This window comes from Cupressus sempervirens, chromosome 4, assembly GCF_028749045.1.
Source record: "Cupressus sempervirens isolate cs-2001-9-10 chromosome 4, ASM2874904v1, whole genome shotgun sequence".
NCBI classification, from domain to species: domain Eukaryota; kingdom Viridiplantae; phylum Streptophyta; class Pinopsida; order Cupressales; family Cupressaceae; genus Cupressus; species Cupressus sempervirens.
Genome location: NC_143121.1, coordinates 209,914,717 through 209,934,347, shown reverse-complemented (window position 1 = coordinate 209,934,347; position 19,631 = coordinate 209,914,717). Strand labels below are relative to the sequence as shown.

The 19,631-nt window shown below is 33.5% G+C and overlaps 1 pseudogene; it reads right to left on the bottom strand.

Moving 5' to 3' along the window:
- LOC149560727 (G-type lectin S-receptor-like serine/threonine-protein kinase At2g19130) overlaps positions 1-9,088 on the bottom strand; it is a 44,896-nt pseudogene extending 35,808 nt beyond the window's left edge.
- Positions 9,089-19,631: the final 10,543 nt, after the last annotated feature.

Sequence of the window (19,631 nt, the reverse complement as noted above, 5' to 3'; positions counted from 1 at the left end):
TTGATTGGTGTTTGTCTTTGATCCACTCCATCCACCTCTTCAACATGTTGTATTGTTCCAAGAGAACTGATTTCTGCTCAGAATTGCTTCTGATCTTCCCTTGAATCATCGACCAGTTTCTTTACAGCCACCAGCGTGCCGTCTGTTACAGTTCCTTTGAACACTGAGCTGAAAGCACTGCTCCCCAACTAAGAATCAAAATTCCTAGTTGGTATCTTCAACTCCTTGTAACTCAACACTCTAAGAAAGGAATTCAAAGAATCTATACCCTTTTCCTTCAAATATTGTAGCCGATGTCTATGCCACAATGAAAATGAAAAGAGGCATAAACAAATTGTAAGAGTACCAACAATACCAAGCACTGCGCCAATGACACTTACCATTGTTTTGCTTCTGAGGGAGGATTTTTAATTACCAAACATTGTTGTTGCAGAGACAGCTAATCGAATAAAGACATCTGAATTTGATTTTGATGGGGAAGTGCACATGTTTAAGAAATCTCCAGACATGGCTTCTCACAGTCTTGATTTGAAGTTGCAGGATAAGGAAAAGCATGATCAATAGGCAACACTACATTTTAGCCCACAAATCTGTCAAAGCTATCATTTTTAGATTCACAGTTTAGTAGGCTCTGACGAACACAACCGCTTGAGGGCCAATTGTAATCTCCCCTTTCCAGCATTCATAGCATGATGTTGTCGTTAGCCTATTTCCCCATAGTCCCGTAGGCTAACTAGGACATTAAAGGGGCTTAGAGGCCATTTGGCCTAGACAGTTTTAGTTGCAGGTCTTTCTGAGGGGTTCTGAGGCAACTTTGGGCATACTTACTATTTATAGTAAGTCATCTTGGACATGGCCGAACATTCAATCATAGTGGTATGTTGATGGTAATTGTTTAAAATCGACAGGAAGACTTATTTATCATTGATAAGATTTGTTATGCATTGATAAAGCAATTTTATAAAGTTAAATTTAAATATTTAACTTTATTAATGCATAGACTATAGTTTGTGGGAAATATTTAAATTAAAAGAGTTCCCTTTATTTTTATAACACATTGGAGACATAAGGTACATAAAGGGAGTTATGTTTTATCCCACATTGAGAAAACGAAGGATTGAGCTCTTATGAGAACACTATAAAAGAAATGGAAGAGCTTTTTTGTATGCTTGGATGAAGATTAATGTTATGTTGCTGGATATCTGATTATCAAGCTTGGAGGACAGAATTCCTCTTTGCTAGCATTCTCTTCGCTGTTGGAAGACATAGTTAGGAGGATCAAGGGTGTTTTCACTTTAGGAAACACACTGGGTTTCATTTGGGGCATTTGCATAAAAAAATTTACAAGGGTTTGAGGTGCAGATCTGAAGTTAGTTATTACTATAGTGCCGCATGAACAGTATTTTGCTACAGTTGGCATGAACAGTATTTTGCTACAGTACATCGTGAATAGTGTTGGTATCAAGTTTACTTATTTTTCCAGCTGATTAGAAGTTTGGAAGGCTGGCCAACTACATTTGCAAAATACTACGGAAACTAATTCCAGGCTTCCTCTGTCAAATTTTGATATTTTGCATAATAATTGTTGAATACAAGTCTGGATAGTTGTTGCAGCCATTAGGCAGCTGTAAGTGCACATCTACATTTAAAAATCACCCTTTATTAGGAGATTGAAAGAGTTTCCAGATTTTTCATATACTATTGAATGTGTGCCAAGTGTTTGTGAAAATGTTATGATGTGTATTATGCATTTTAATGTCACTTCATAGTTGTTCGTAAATCTACTCATTGGAAAGCAATTTATTGAGAAAATCAGCTTTATGAGTTTGCATACAAAGTGTTTGACAATATTCCTTAGTTAAATTTCTGCAAGTCAAAGTTCAAATCAGGGGAGGATATTACAGTGGTATCAGAGCTATAAGTCCTGCAATCCTGTGGAGGTCTTATAGGAAATTTGCAACTGGCGGATAGAGGGGAAAGTGTTTGATGAAATGTCAAAACACTAAAATCAGAGCATTAATGTTTGAGCATGCGACAGGGGCCTTATAATTTCCACAATAGTAGAGCAAGACAAAGTAGGAGTTCAGACCTGCAAAGCAAATAGTCTAGTTCATCAGTATAGGGAGGTATAGAATCCAGTCATACAGACACAGCGGAGGTATTCTTTGATCAAGACAGCAATATGGGTGATCGAGATGACATGAATACAAGATTAGGTGGAGGCGGGAATGCTAGTCCAGAGCCTGGAGAGGAAAGATTCTTATAATTATTAGAGACCTTGGTACAGGGTCAGCGAGTAGCAGAACAAAGGGCACAGGAACAGAATCAGAGATTGGATCTTATGATGTAGATGATGGCTCGTCAAATGGGGTTGAATGATAACATGGGTGAAGGAAATAATCAGAATGGTAACAATCAGAATGGAAATGATCAGGATGGGACACATAATAGAGATGAACAAGTTGGGAACAATTTTGGTCATGCACCCCAGCGAGCTAGGACAGTGAGTTCAAGGCCATGATTCCTACATTTCCTCCTAGAGCTCTAGAGCAGCTCATACCAGAGCTCCAGATTACTGATATACAGGACCAGTTGAGGAGAGATTGGGAAGCTGGAGGGCCAAATTTTACTGCTGCAATTACCTTTAGGGAGTATATGGATGTGCGGATGAAACATATGCCATGTGGACATGACAAGAACTAGAGCTATGAGCTATGGAAGAAAGTAGGGAGACTTGAGTTACCATATTATGATGGCTCAGGAAAGTCTACAACAAGAGCTTGGGTTCAAAAGCTTGACACATACTTTCAATTCAACCCTATGCCTGAGGAAGAAGCTATTCAGTATGCAACAATTCATCTGGATGGGTTAGCACACGAGTGGTGGCATCATGGTATGGTCATTATGGGACATGCACACATTACCTCATATGTGGAGTTTACAGAGAGGTTGATTGAATGTTTTGATAGGAAGGATCCAGAACTCCATTTCAAGGAGTTAGCTCAGCTTAAACAGTGGGGATCATTGGAAACATACATTTCAGAGTTTCAGAAACTTGCAGTGTTAGTAACAGATGTATCTGAATGGAGGATACTAGTTCTATTTATGGATGGGTTAGCTGATCCGTTGAGAGGGTGGATTAAAGCTCTCAACCCTCCCACTTTGCAGGAAGCCATTAAGAAAGCTCATGACATGGATTCCTCTTCATCTTCAAAAAATAAATTCCATGCAAAGAGTTTCCCTTCAAGGAAAGATAAGGATAGGAAATCTTTTCATAAAGAGGTTCAGCCAACTAAGGAGGAAAGTAAGAGGTTGGACAATGAGACACTTAATGATCTTAGGAAGAAGAAGCTTTGTTTTCATTGCAGGTAGCCTTGGGATTTGTCACATAAGTGTCCATTGAAAGCAAAAGCTAAGCAGATGGAGTACTTTTCAGCCGAAGAGTCAGTAGATGGAGATTCAGAGCAGTCATCCAAATCAGATGGACATGATGATAGTTCTTCACAGGAGGAAGCACGCGGTGATAGCACGATAGCTCAGTTGTCAAGTATACAGGAGGCCGTCACTTTCAGAGTTAGGGGAACCTTGGATAGACAGAGAGTTGTGGCACTCATTGATACAGGGGCGACACATAACTTCATTGATGAGAAGTTTGTGACACGCAGAGGGCTACATACAGAGGAGAATAGGGGATTTAAGCTGATGGTTGCCGATGGCTTCAAAATTGAATGTACCAAGAAAATCTCCAACTTGCAGCTTCATTTGGGAGATTATGACATGACAGGAGATTTCTTTGTGGTCAACATGGGTGATCAGGATATGGTGCTTGGGATGAACTGGATGAAGTCTCTGGTAGAGTTTACATTTAACCTTGAGAAAATGGAAATGAGGTTTGAGGCAAATGGTAAGAAGATAGTGCTCAGAGGTTTGTCAGATGGGAGACTTCGAGTGGTGTCACTCAAGCGGATGTAGAGTTTCTTTAGACATGATCAGGTGCAGTGGGCAGCAGAGTTCAAAGTAATGCCTGAGATGATAGAGCAGCATAAACTAGAGTATCCACCTGATGTACAAAAAATAATAACCAAACATACTAAGGTGTTTGGTGAGATACCTCCAGGGAGTCCCCTAGATAGGGGAATCAAGCATGTTATTGAATTAGAGGAAGGGGCTAAGCCAGTTATCATCACACCTTACCGCCATCCGAAGAGATATAAGGATGAAATAGAAAAGGCAATTAAGGAGTTGATTGACATGGGGCACATACGGACAAGCAAAAGTCCTTTCGCTTCTTCAGTAGTATTGGTGAAGAAGAAGGATGGTACAATGAGGATGTGCATTGATTATAGGGAGCTAAACAAGAAGACAATCAAGAACCGATACCCTATCTCGTGCATCGATGAGCTTATTGATGAATTGCATGGTGCATGCTACTTCTCCAAGATTGATTTGAGATCCAGCTACCATCAGATACGGGTTAGAGAGGTGGATGTGGAGAAGACAACTTTTAGATGCCACTATGGAAATTTTGAGTTCTTAGTCATGCCCTTTGGGTTGACAAATGCCCCTGCCACTTTCCAGTCCTGTATGAATAGAGTGTTCAGAGATCAGTTGAGGAAGTTTGTGTTGATATTTTTTTATGATATACTGATATACAGCCGTACTTGGGAGGAACATTTGAAGCATATTGATACAGTGCTCAGTATTCTAGAGAGGGAGTCATTATATGCCAAGATGAGTAAATGTGAGTTTGGGATGACAGAGTTACTCTATCTAGGGCATATTATTAGTGCAGGAAGTGTTCGGGTTGACCCAGACAAGATCAGGGCCATTCTGGACTGGCCACCACCGAGGAACACTTCACAACTCAAGGGATTTCTCGGGCTTTGTGGTTTCTACCGTAGATTTGTGAAGGGATTTTCATAGATAGCAGCACCACTTACAGATTTGACACGGAAAGATAGCTTCAAGTGGTCAGAGAGGGCTCAGGATTGTTTTGATAGGTTTAAGGAGCTTATGAGTACATGTCCTGTTTTAGCCATTCCAAATTTCACCAGGCCTTTTGAGCTGCAGTGTGATGCCTCGAGAGAGGGCATAGGAGCTGTTCTCATGCAAGACAAATATCCCATCGCATATGAGAGTAGAAAATTATGAGGTGTGGAGAGAACCTACAGCATCTACGACAAAGAGATGCTAGCAATCATGCACACGCTAGCTAAGTTCAGGTAGTACTTAGTGGAAAGCCAATTCACAGTAAAAATAGATCATAATAGCTTGAAACATTTCCTTGGACAGAAGGACCTTAATGAAAGGCAACAAAAATGGGTGAGTAAATTATAGGCCTATGATTTCGACATAGCCTATGTCAAAGGGAAGAAAAATATTGTTGCAGATGCTTTATCTAGAAGGCCTCATTTGCTTGCTATTGGGATAGTCATGGATGATTGGAGAGAGATGATCTTGGCAGAATATGCTAAGGATAGTTGGGCATCTAGCATTATTGAGGGAGCTATTCAAGATAGTCGATACACTGTCGTAAATGATCTGATCATCTACAAGGAAAGAATTTATTTAGTACCCGAGTTTGCTATGAAGCAGAAGATTTTGAGGGCATTTCATGATTCACCAATGGCAGGACATCCCAGATTCTTTAAGACATATCGACAGGTGAGAGAGCGCTTCACTTGGAAAGGACTCAAATAGAGGTGCTTCAGTTTGTTAGGGAATGCCCTATGTGTCAGCAGAACAAACAGGAACATTCTTTTTCGGGTGGTTTACTACAGCCCCTACCCATACCAGAGAAGAAGTGGGATAGCATTTCCATGGATTTTATCACAGGCCTCCCCAAGGCACAGGGTCGGGATTGTATCTTTGTTGTGGTAGATAGATTGACGAAATTTGCACATTTCTTTGCAATTTCGTCTACATATTCAGCAGCACAAAAAGCAGAACTATTTTTTTGAGAGGTATTCAGACTACATGGGATACCACGGAGCATAGTCAGTGACAGAGACAATAGATTTATGAGCCACTTTTGGCAGGAGTTGTTCAGGTTATGTGGAACAGAGCTCACTCCGAGTACCAGCTACCACCCCCAAACTGATGGGAAGACAGAGATAGTGAACAAATGGGTTGAGGGGTACCTTCGAAACTACATTGCAGGAGAGCAGAAGGCTTGGGTGAAGTGGCTACATCTAGGGGAGTACTGCTATAATACCTCTTTCCATATGTCTATTCAAATATCCCCTTTTATGGCACTGTACGTGTATGATGCTCCTAATTTTTTGGATTTGTTATTTGGGGACAGCAGGGTGCCTAAGGCCAAGGATACTTTGCAGGAGTGTCAGGACATTATGCGATCCTTAAAAGAAAATTTGTAAAAGGCACAAAATCAGCAGAAGCATTATGCTGATCAGCACAGGGTTGAGAGGTCTTTTGAGGTGGGAGATATAGTGTACCTCATGTTATAGCCGTATAGACAGTCCTCTCTCAAGAAGAGTGGAGCAGAAAAATTGAAACCATGCTACTATGGACCGTCCAAAGTAATCAGGAGAGTGGGTGAAGTAGCTTATGAGTTGGAGTTGCCTGCAGACAGTAAAGTGCATAATGTGTTCCATGTGCCACACCTTAAGAAGACATTGGGTCACAATGTGGTGCCTTCAGCAGTATTGCCACCTCTTGATGATGAGGGAAAACTTATCTTGGTTCCTGAGGCCATACTTGACTCCAGGGAGAGAGTGCTTCGCAGGAGGACTATCAGGGAGTATCTAGTGAAGTGGAGGAACCTACCTGTCGAGGATGCTACTTGGGAAAATGAGCAGATATTGCAACATCCAGAGCTGAAATTGCTTGAGGACAAGCAATTTTGGGAAGGGCGGACTGTAATGTCCCCTTTCCAGCATTCATAGCATGATGTTGTCGTTAGCCTATTTCCCCACAGTCTCGTAGGCTAACTAGGACATTAAAGGGGCTTAGAGGCCATTTGGCCTAGATAGTTTCAGTTGCAGGTCTTTCTGAGGGGTTTTGAGGCAACTTTGGGCATACTTACTATTTATAGTAAGTCATCTTGGACATGGCCGGACATTTAGTCACAGTGGTATGTCGATGGTAATTGTTTAAAATCGACAGGAAGACTTATTTATCACTGATAAGATTTGTTATGCATTGATAAAGCCATTTTATAAAGTTAAATTTAAATATTTAACTTTATTAATGCATAGACTATAGTTTTTGGAAAATATTTAAATTAAAAGAGTTTCCTTTATTTTTATAACACATTGGAGACATAAGGTACATAAAGGGAGTTATGTTTTATCCTACATTGAGAAAATGAAGGATTGAGATCTTGTGAGAACACTATAAAAGAAATGGAAGAGCTTTTTTTTGTATGCTTGGATGAAGATTAATGTTATGTTGCTGGATATCTGATTATCGGACTTGGAGGACGGAATCCCTCTTTGCTAGCATTCTCTTCGCTGTTGGAAGACACAGTCAGGAGGATCAAGGGTGTTTTCACTTCAGGAAACACACTAGGTTTCATTTGGGGCGTTTGCATAAAGAAATTTACAAGGGTTTGAGGTGCAGATTTGAAGTTAGTTATTGCTATAGTGCCGCATGAACAGTATTTTGCTATAGTCGGCATGAATAGTATTTTGCTACAGTACGGCGTGAACAGTGTTGGTATCAAGTTTACTTGTTTTTTCGGCTGATTAGAAGTTTGGAAGGTTGGCCGACTACATCTGCAAAATACTACGGCAAATTCCAGGTTTCTTCTGTCAAATTTTGATATTTTGCTTAATAATTGTTGAATACAAGTCTGAATAGTTGTTGCAGCCTTTAAGGCAGCTGTAAGTGCACATCTACATTTAAAAATCACCCTTTATTAGGAGATTGAAAGAGTTTCCAGATTTTTCATATACTATTGAATGTGTGCCAAGTGTTTGTGAAAATGTTATGATGTGTATTATGCATTTTAATGTCACTTCATAGTTGTTCGTAAATCTACTCATTGGAAAGCAATTTATTGAAGAAATCAGCTTTATGAGTTTGCATACAAAGTGTTTGACAATATTCCTTAAGTTAAATTTCTGCAAGTCAAAGTTCAAATCAGGGGAGGACATTACACCAATCCTGCGAGTTCTAGGCACGATTGTCTCTGGGTATGAAGCCTTCCACGCAGCTGCAAAACTGTACGTTGTTGGAGTCGCAGCTTCCGTAGGCACCACAAATACCATATACACTTCATTCATCTGTCGGTTGAGACCACACCACAGTCCAACTAGTGTTATCGTACAAAGCATATAATTGCAGTACTCCGGATTTCTGTAGGACAAAATGTGTGAGTACATTCGGTGCCAGTGTCCATGAATAACTAATGGAGAAACCAGAGGTGGTATTTTCAACACTGTAACTGAAGAATCTATTCAATTTCATTTCTGGGATTCGACTGAAACCCTGACCATCCCAAACCCCGCTCTCCCAATACTGTACAGAGTTGTTCCATATTAGCACAAATTGGTGGATCCTAGATGGATCCATCCCTTTAGTGAAAGTCCTTGAGCTGGATCGAACGAATTCTTCCAACACACTAACTCTTTCTTTCCACCGACATTCATCCCCGGCACCCAGGTATCAACAGGATGATCAAAACTCTACCAAATAGTCGTATTATTGCTCACAATTATAAGATTTTCAGAATCTAATAACACAGCACGGGAAGCCTTGTTCGAGATGCCTGCCGACCAAAGCAACACATTCTGATTTGCGTTAAAAACTCCCAGATTACCTCGTCTTGACAACATTAAAACTCCGGGCCTCTTCTTTGCAGTTTTTTCTCTGTTAGCGACCAAACAATTGTCTTTTCTGCTATTTTCCCGTACCAGATGCCAATGTACCAGTTATTGGTGCCATCTGGGCTGAAGAATCCCAATTCAAATGTTCCACTCTTTGAGACAATCTTCTGATTTTCCCTTAGAGAGGCGCCCAAGGAAAGGGTATCTTCCCTGCCAGCATTGCCATAGCAGTCAGCTATACTTGTTACAGTGAGAGTGAAGAGTATATATGCTAGTGGCCCGTTCAAGCCCCTTTCCATAGCGCTCACCTTCATATTGCAGGAGTTAATCGGTAGATTCAGGAAAAGAATAAACATGTAATAATCACTGTATATGATAATCCTTCATTGTTTGACAGAGAAGCTGAATCCAGGTATGCCTCCGATGAAATGGCTCGAAAACATCATGGGGAAATTGCGTCAACGTCATGGTATAGCTTAAAAGGATTGAAACAAGCATTTTGGTTATCAATGGGTTAGCCTAAAGTTGAAATATTGGCCATCTTTTCAAAATCCCAATTCTGATGGGCCCTCTAATTGTCAATTACCAGCGAGATTATAGGTGATAGGTAGTTGATAGTATGTGTTTGTATGTTAACTTTATTTAATTTGAATTTTTACTTTAAAAAAGAAACAATATTAAAAGAATTATTCCTGAGAAAGTTACTAAAGAGGGTGAGATTCTCTGAAGTAGTCATATTGGCTCTAGAAATTAATAATGTCATACTCAATATTGGTGATGACAAGACTACTGAGCTAGATAGAGTACGAGTGGAATTATTAAAAATAAATTAATAAATAAATACATTAAATGAATAGAAGAGAAGTTGTATCAAGTGCACTATAAAGCTATTGATTATGAATCTCTTAAGATAAATTTCAATTTAGGGTTGATTAAATTAATTCCAAAAGATGGAAAAAACATGAGGCCCATAACATTACTAAATGTATCATACAAAATTGTTGCAAAGATGCTTGATGTTAGAGTGGGTTTGATCCTGTGTCATGTAATCAATACAACACAAATAAGGTTAATGAAAGGAATATATATAATGGAAAAAATTAAATACTTGCTATAAATATCTAAATAGGGATAACAAGTCTAGCTTGCAACTCTATATGACCCTACTAGACTATGACGAAGAATATATATAATAGAATAGAATTGAAGTTCATTAGCATGATGTTCTAGAGCTTGTGGTTTCATCCCCTCTTATTTAGACAGTTAGAACTCTTAAGAAAGGTGCAATGGAATTTGTAGAATTTAATAACAGCATATCATCTGAATTTGAACTCACTAGATCAATAAGGTAAGGGTTCCCTCTTGTACCTTTCCTATTATTTATTATTTTAAATTCTCAATTCTATCTCTTGAGGGATGACTTTTTATCTCCTAGTGTGAGAGGTGCCCTACTTGAAGCACTTCTTAGCATTATTAATGATACAACCTTACTTGTTCAACTCAATGAGAAAAATTCACAAAAACTTATGGACAAGTTGGAGATTTTATCGTATACCTGTAAAAAAAAAATTCTCTAGAAAAATCTAACATGTTAAGTTGGGAGGATTCTTCTCCTCTATGGTCCAATAAGTTCTCTTAGGTGCAGGGAGAACCCACCCACCTTATAAGATATCCTAATGGAATCTCATTATCAATTTACCCAAACCTAAAATAAATGTGGAAATGGTTTGAAGTAAAAATCTAGTTTAGAAGCTCAATGAATGGAAAAAGAAGTACCTGATCTTAGTTGGAAATGTTAAAGTTTTCATTATTTCCTCATACATCACATATTATGCCTCTTCTTGGATATATAATTAGACTCAAATAGAATATGTCCAAAAGAAGATAGGAGATTTTCTATGGTGTAATGGAATGGGTAATAACTATCATGCACTTAGCTAGAAATGGCTCTCAATAAATAGGAAAGTAAGATGACTGGGTCTAAAGGACCTGAGGCTCCATTGAACAATCATCATAGTTAAATAGATAGCCGAGGCCTCTTAAGGGAAGGATTCATCATATAAGAAATAACATTGCAATATTTTTCCTACCAAACATAAAAGTTGGAAAGGGATACATATCAATGAATCATAAGTTTGATATTAATGTAGTTGGGTCTCATATCTTAAAGTCAATATGGAAGAGTTGAAACCATGCCAAACACTTGATATTAAATAATAACCTTTTTTACTATGCAAATAAGATCTATTGTGATAAGTCTACCTTTATGGAATATTATCCACAACAATAAAACCCTTTCCTCTATTACAAGGATGTTTTGAAAGGAAATCCACAAATAAAGACACTAATTTATTTACAAATACTATTCAGTAAAATGCTTAGGTAACATGATAATACATATAAATTAAATATGACATTCCAAATATTCAATATCAAATTCCTTTGCAATATAAATGGGGGCATGGAAATGATTATTCCTTCCTAAACAATATTTAGAAGGGGTAGTAATATTTGAGCTAGTCGGTTGGATGGTTCCCCCTTACCTATGACTAAGGGAAAATTAGTCTATGAGTTACTCTATAACTCCAAAGAGATATTTAACCACCTTAACTCCATGTGACACCCCACTAAAGAACCTAAGAGAGATTAATCAACTATGTTACAATTTTTATTGAATAATTTTTTATTTATTAAAAATTTATGCAAAGTCAAGATAAAAATATGGAATAAATATAACATATACACATCAACTACACATAAGTAATGTAGTTACACTTTTCTATTTATAAAGGTTTCCTCAGGTTAAGTCACATGTATGAAATTTTTTTAATTAGATTAAATATTTATTATAATGTCCATAGTTGTGATGAAATAAAATAATACATAACTTCATAAAAAATACATAAGTATGACTGATATAATGAAGTGCACCCCATTTATCTATTAGAAATAGGAAACACTAAGGTGGGCAGGGGGGAGGGGAGGGTGGTTAAATTAGTGTTCTACAAACTTTTGCCCAACTATCAATATTATTAACACTCTTTAAGCATGCATTATTGATCAAACTAAAAAGTAAACATAATAGTAATACAAGTCAATTCATAACACCATTACTTTTTAACTAAGGAAACCCTAGCCAAGGGAAAACCCCAATGGCGAGGGTACCCACAAAATGATCCACTAATAAAAAGAATCTTTTGAAAGATATTAACCCTCTTTGGATTCTATTACATCCATATAGTGTATATATCCTTGTTAGATCACTATGCTTTGTTAGAAGCCTTAACCCCATTAGGAGTTGGTATCAAAATTACAAAAGTAGCAAGCTGAGCCGACTACTCAAGCATGCATATACAATAGTAAAATCTGTATATGAAAGGTATCAATATAAAATATTTTCTCACTAAACTAATAGGTTCAATAAAAAATAAAATTGAGTATGTATTAAAATTGAAGTTATTACTTCCTACATAGATATTAATATATATAAAATTTTAACTTATTATTATCTAAATTATCTAGTGTTTTTTAAATTTTGAATTTAGGTCTATAACACTAGAAATCAAATATGTTTGGAAATTAACTATTTATTAATGATAGAGGGATTGTAAAATGATACTTTTTTAATTGATTAAATTTAGAAAATCTTATGAATTACGGGCTATTACTTTCATAATTGGAACTTAAGATTCATAAATTAGTATTATTATAAATAGATAATAACATTATACATATTGATTAGGACTACTATTCCTAAAGGGTTCTTTATGTAATGGACCTATTTCTCTTTGCACCAATTAGGTAATTGTTATTTTAAGGATCTTAAATATCATACAAGATTTGACCTTTGTAATTAATTTAATATTATATTATCAAATCATGAAATTTTTATTTCATATAAAAAAATTGCTACTTTCGCCCTATCAATTGATATTAGTAAACCCTAACAAAAACCATAACCATTGTCATGGTTTTTCTATTAAGGATAAAATAAGTTTTTTATATGGGACCTAAAACACTTGTCACATTATTATCATCAAATAATTTTACATATATAGTCAACTCTTACATAAATTCAATTCTTAATACAATTGTATTAGATGCTCAAACATTCTAACTTCAGCAACCTACTCAATCCAAATTTAGGGCTAACTCTTATTGAAAATATTTTGTGTTTAAGTGTTAAGTACAACTTCTTTAACCTTTTTCAAAAAAAGTGTTGGGGTCTTTTTGCCCAAGTTTTGTGCACGATAGAATGAAAATGAGTTTAAAATTGTTTGGAAATTAGAACTAAAAAGTAAATGATGGGTAGGCACTACATCCATCCACCCAGAGTTAGGCTTACTCCAAGAAGCCTAAAACAATGATAAAAGGCTATTATTTTTAATGACAAATCGTCAAAATTAATAATTTTGGATTTTTATGTAAATTGGTGTTCTCTTATTCTGAATTTTGGTTGCATCAAACATGATAGTCATGGAAGTCTTAGACACTACAGTGAGGCCTACCTAAAGTTGAATTATATGAAAACAAAATTTGAGGAACTAAAAAAATGTACTAACCCATATAAAACCACACCTTATTTTTTCAAATCACCTTCGAAAAGATTCTTTAATACTATTTTTTCTCTAATAATGCTAGATGTTTTTGAATGTGACTTTTTTTATTAGGAGAAAATGCTTTATAAGGGAACTCAAAGCACTATTATAAATTAATTTTGGGAGTGCATTATAACAAAACATTAATAAATAGTTGCATATTATATAACATTTAAAAACAAGAGCTAACTATCAAGGCATAACAATGACTAACCTAGAATGACATCACAAGACAAAACATAAGTTTAAAAATTAATATGAACGATCCTCATGACTAAAATAATATGGTTGTCAATGGCTCCATAACTTTATTTTCTCTAGAAACTTTATTAATAGAATAGGAAAGGTCTCTGAAATGTTAAAAATAGAAAATAACATTGCATTCAATTATTGAAAAATAATGCTCCAACTATTGATGTATTGAAATGCAAATTGTATATCTCTTTTAGTTACTTCTTAGGAATTTCATCTCATTTGTTAATCATATCTATTTTATTGTTAAAATATCTACCTATTTAATACAATATTTATATTCTTCCATGGTTATTAAAATTGTAATTTATTGAAAAGTAAGTTAATTCAAATAGGTTGGTATATTTTATTTTATTAGTACTTGAAGTAGGCATAGTACTATTGTAATAAGTTTTCCCTGACCAGTGATTAAAATTTTCTATTTCTACCAATACTAATAAGTTATTTTTTAATATTATTATTTAAGTAATATTTTCTATAATAAAAATGCACATTTCTTGCATTTATATATTAAGAAAACTAATTTAGAGCTATGTCATTGGGCAAAACAATTAGGGTGTTATACATGGATTGAAGGACACATTGCTTGATATTTGCACTCTATATATAATATAATATAATGTTTAAGTGGAGTAACTAAATTCATTTAGTTGAATAAATTATGCGTTGCCAATCTAAAACTATTCTTATTTCAAATGTGTGTGTGTGTGTGTGTGTGTGTGTAATATAATATTTAAGTGGAGTGACTAAATTCATTTATTTGAATAAATTATGCACTACCAATCTAAAACTATTCTTATTTCAATACACATTGTTACAAACTAATACAAACCCTTTTCATTTTTAAAAAAATACTTAAATTTAATTTTTTCTATCTTTTAAATTGTTTTAAAGTTATTTTTTCATATCCAAAACTTTATGATAAATTCTTTACATACTATCATTAATTTATTTTATTTTAACAAGATTAAAATAGTGTCATTGGTGGTCATGTTGGCCTCTATTATAATGGCCTCTCTCACCATTTTCTATGTTATTCTTCTTAGGTCATTATATTAATTTTTTTAAAAAAAATTCTCCCTTGCAATGTTTGGAGGTACATAATAAATTATCATCTAGAAATATGAATTGACTTCAAAGATTTCATTCCAATACAAATGTCTAGTACTGTAAGAATTTAAAAAAAAAAAAAAAAATCTCTTGCAACGACCCATGCCCCTATTGTAAGTGTAATCACATCTATTCAATTAATTGTACTAGTTGTTTTACACATCTTCCATAAGGATAGCATTAAGGAACAATCTTAGTAGGTCTTTCATTGATTTGAATGGTTTAACTTTTAATTTCTTTTTACAATCTATTATCACGTGAGTATATATATTGTGGGTGTTTAGAAAATATAATTTTATTTTTCATCTCCTCAATAATTTTTTTTTTTATACTATTTTCGTTTTGCACTCTCAATAGATTTTAGCTCCTAGAGCTATTTGTAATTATTCATTGAATGAACTAAATGAACTGAAATTCAAACATTTAATGTAATTTTTAAGTTTTATGGATATATAAAATTTACGTCTATATTTTTTTATTAGTAAAGTATTAAGGTCCATAATTTTAAAGGAAAATTTATTTTTCTTCTTATGGTAACTCACTTTATATAACAAATGATTATTACTAATTAAGTGATTTACTTGCATTTCTAGTTAGAGGGGATCATCCTTGTAATCCAAAATCTAGAAAGAGTGAAGAATACTAATAAATGGTGGCAATTTTTGAAAGTGAAAAGTTTTAATGTAATGGATACTAAGAGAGTAAGCAATAGACATAATGTTTATAGCTTTCTAGATATATATATATATATATATATATATATATATAACTTGCCTAATATTATGTTTTCCATTGTTTTTCTTGATATGTTGAATTATTTATTCAAGTTATGTGCAAGGTCTTACAATTCAATGTTTCTTAATAATCAAATTTATTCAATACATTTTAACAGTCAAATTTTTGTAGCTGACTATAACTTTTGTAGATAAATCGTGAATGGTTAAATATTGAGTTACTCTCCTATAAATGAAATAGGATATAATTTTAACTAGTATAAAATATATAAATCAATTTGAAAATTATATAAAATAAATGAATATTAGAAAATCTTAGAAAAAAAATTCTAAAAAATATTTTTTATATTTCTTAAAAAAATTATAAGAAAAATTACTATTAGGAAAAATTAATATTAAGAAATTGTCTTCTTATTATTAAAAATTAGAGAAATATAATTGAATCTTCTCATTAATATAAATATTTAAAAATCACTTCAATATTTTATATGATCTTTTTAATTTAAAATTGAATCCTTAATCATAATCTAAAATTGATATTAGTACTATCAACTCTAAAACTTCAATTATAAATAAAAAGTAATTAATCTCCTTCACTTCTTGTTTGTGTCCTTTTATTCGCTTTCACCAAGGCTTTTGTCATTATACATTGAAAATGACTTTATTAAGATTTAACTATTTTGTTTCTTTTGCATCACCTCTATATCAATAAAAACAATATTAAAAATTATTACTATGCCTCTAACAAGGCAAGTACTAGCCAATACATGACAATTGTTTAAAATTGTGTAGTGGACTATTTCAAGATTTTTGTGTTATTTAAAATTTAATTTGTATAATATATAAAAAAAAATTCAAATTGTCAATGGGCCCTTGGTCTACTAGTGAAGATGAATGGCTCACAAAGAGTCCACCAAGGATCTAGTCTTGTTGAGTGAAGGGCTCTGACACCATAAGGGATGAGGTTGGGATCGTGCCTTGAGTGCTTTTGATGGGGTGGATACCCCTCAGTCCTTGGCTCTAAGCTAGAGAGGTTTTAGGCATGTGTGGGCCTGTATTAGGTTCCTAAATCTTCAAGTGGTTGGTTGGTTCCTGCAGGTTTGAACGCTCCATCAAAAAAAATGTGTTCAATTTTTTTTTCAAATGTAGTGATCAATTTCAAAATTTTGTGTAATTTTAATAAAAAAATATTAATTTCCTCTCTCTATCTTGATAATAGATTATAGTGTGATACAAAATATCATATAAGATTTTCTACATAATTTTATTGCACAAATAGTTATTGAGTTGAACTAATGTCATGAAATCAACTATAGGAAATTGAATAGATGTTGATAGTAATTAGTACTTTTCGATAGGAAAATACTATTATAATCAAATTTATTTAAGTGTCAATTCTTTGAATTTTTCTTAACCAAACACAAGCAATTAAATTTCATATATGAAAATTATTTATTGTATACTAATGTTTAAATACACATTTTTTTAAGTTTCTCAATTTTTAAAATTTTTTTTCTTTATTCTGATTGGACAATAGCCTTGGGGTCTTATACATGCTTTTTTAGAGGTACTAGGGATAATTATTGTTTCCTTCTTAAGTGGATAATGTATGAAAATATGGTTACCCCACTTTTCTCATAGTTATATATACTGGTGATGTTGATATATTTAATTTATCTTTTTATTTTCTACATTGTCCTTTTCATTTCTTTCAATGAAATTCTATTATTTTTATATTTTATTACAAATTTGATATTCTCTATTTTACTTTATCATATTTTTAAATTTTATAATTTATAAATATTTGTTTTTATAAAAAAATATTTTTGAACAAAATATACATCACGAACTATATCATTTCTAAGATATAAAACATTTTTCTTCATTCAAACATAATCTAATATTTCATTGATTTAAAGTAAGATTTAATTTTATTATTATATCATTTGGAACATATTTAAATATAAATAATATGATTTTAATTAATAATAAATTATAGTTTATAATGATTAGTTTACTTTTATTAAAGATTTTTTATTAGAATTATATATTAAAATAAAATTACAATAATTAGAGCACATCTAATAATAGAATTAAATTTATATGCTTCTTAATAATATAATTAATTATATAAATTATAATTATAATTAGCAATATCACTAAAGGCAAGTACTGGCCACTACATGGCACTTGTTTCATTGATGATGAAACACTTGATCTATTCTTAGGAGGCCAAAGCTTTGAAGACTAGAAAAGGTATAGTAGAGAGTAATTAGATGATGAATAATCTTAGGTGCTTGAGGGAATAAAGAAATTGAAACTCAATGGACTATACATAAATCTAAGGAATGCCATGTAATAATTTAAGGGAGACCGAAAATCTACCAGTTCAACATTACACCTCTATAAGAATTATAAGACATTTGATGTTGAAATGATGTCCATGATGTTGGAAACTTAAATGATAGCTAGATGACTATAGATGCAATTGGGGAACAATATGATGTCATTGTAGAGATGTTTGAAAAAGTCTTACTAATCTAAGAACTATTCTTCAAGGCAAACCTTATAGATACTTTATCTCATAAATTATTTTAGTTTCCAATTAGATTTAATCTTGCTACATTAAGAGGCAATGTTGGAATATAATCCATTGGCAATTGGAATTAAAAAGGAATCAAATAATAAATTTAGATCTATTTTAGTAAAATATCAATAGTATCCAACTAATTATTTTTTACTTAGGCTAAAATAGGTTTCTTTTACAAAGAACCCAAAACCCCAACTATTTTATAGAAAGATGAAAAAAATTAAAAGTTCCTAAATGAAAGAGCGTGTTGATTGAAAGTGCTAAAATATAAAAGGACTGATTATAGTGATTCAAATTTTCATTGGATACATTCAGAATCATGTAGAATCATACAGAATGATTCATATTGATGTCTAAACAACTTTGTATAGCCTTATTTTCCCTCACAAAAAATACATATGATAATAACTTCCTAGCAACTAAATATCTAACTTATTTATATATTTAATAAAAACATATAAACTAATCTAATTAATGTAATAAGTCCAACATTCTCCTCTTATTACATTAATCCAACAAAACTGAAATTTGTAAAGGTTTTAACCCAATGCTCTGGAAACTTTGATGAAGTTGCTTCACCAATATTATTCCTTTGAAAACTATGATGAAATGCTTTCACCAATCTTCTCTTATTGAAGTAGATTTTCTCTCTACAACTTCAGATTACAATCCCTCAAATTCTGAAGTTTCCTTCATAAATAGATTTATATCCCAATTTCAGATTGCAAATCCTGAAGTTGTCCTCATAATAAGATTGTTCCCATCTCCCTTGCACAATGAGACATAGTTCCTCCAAAATTTCAAATTTCCTTGGAGTGTGTCTAATGCCTCCTTCGGTGTTGGACATGAGAAACCTTTCCACCAAAAGTCCACATCTCCTCCAAGTGTGTCTAATGTCTTCTCAAATGTCATAAAAACAATCACCATTGATATGTTTGCAAATGGACGCCTTTCCTCTGAAAGTCAATACCTCCTCCAAGTGTCTCTAACACCTTCTTAAGTTCTCAAAAAAAATTCTTCAAATTTGCCTCCTCCCCCCACCACACCGCCCGCCCCCCCTCTGGCTCTATGGAAGGAAAATCATGTTGCCAAGTCCCCCTCTCCTCTTTAGAGATAGGTGCTTCTCTTGTAGTAACCATCTCTAAGTGAGAAGCTAGCTTGAGATGATAAGAATCCTCTAGCTTCTATTGCCTCCAACCTCCTATAATTTCTTTGTTATTCTTCAATTGCAACAAAATATGTATTTTTTCAACTTCTCATCGATGAGATCTTTGGCCTACTGAATACAATTCATCTATAAATGTTTATTTTTTTCACAATAAAAATATTTTAATTCTCTTCTAGGAAGAAAACTAAATCTATTTCTATCAAATAATGCACATCCTTTAGTAATATGATGACTCTTATGAATTCTACTTCCTTCATTAATTAAAGAAGAAATTATTGTTTCTAGGCTAGGATTCATTTTGTTCAAAAGAATATGACCAAAGCTTGAAGTCATGCTACTAAGTAGGATTTTGTGGCATCATCATCACAACCAAACCCTATTTTATTCCTA